The following is a 238-nucleotide window of genomic DNA, read 5'->3' as shown; positions in this document are numbered from 1 at the left end:
AAGTGCAGGATGTCGCTCTGCTATACGGTAGGTTACAAAGTGGGTCAATGTATAATGGATAGTATTAAATTTGAATTCAATGATATAATATCACTGTATAAGAAAAACGGTTCTGAGCGGAGACGGTATGTAAGACTAGATATTAGACGTCATACATATTTAGGTATACTTATCTATAGTATTATTAATAATTTTCAAATTAATCATATCATAATATCCATTAGGTAACGCGTTATAC

The sequence above is a fragment of the Acyrthosiphon pisum genome, chromosome A3 (genome assembly GCF_005508785.2).
Source record: "Acyrthosiphon pisum isolate AL4f chromosome A3, pea_aphid_22Mar2018_4r6ur, whole genome shotgun sequence".
Classification (NCBI taxonomy): domain Eukaryota; kingdom Metazoa; phylum Arthropoda; class Insecta; order Hemiptera; family Aphididae; genus Acyrthosiphon; species Acyrthosiphon pisum.
The sequence above is the reverse complement of the archived record's forward strand: the minus strand, read 5'-3'. Positions refer to the sequence as shown.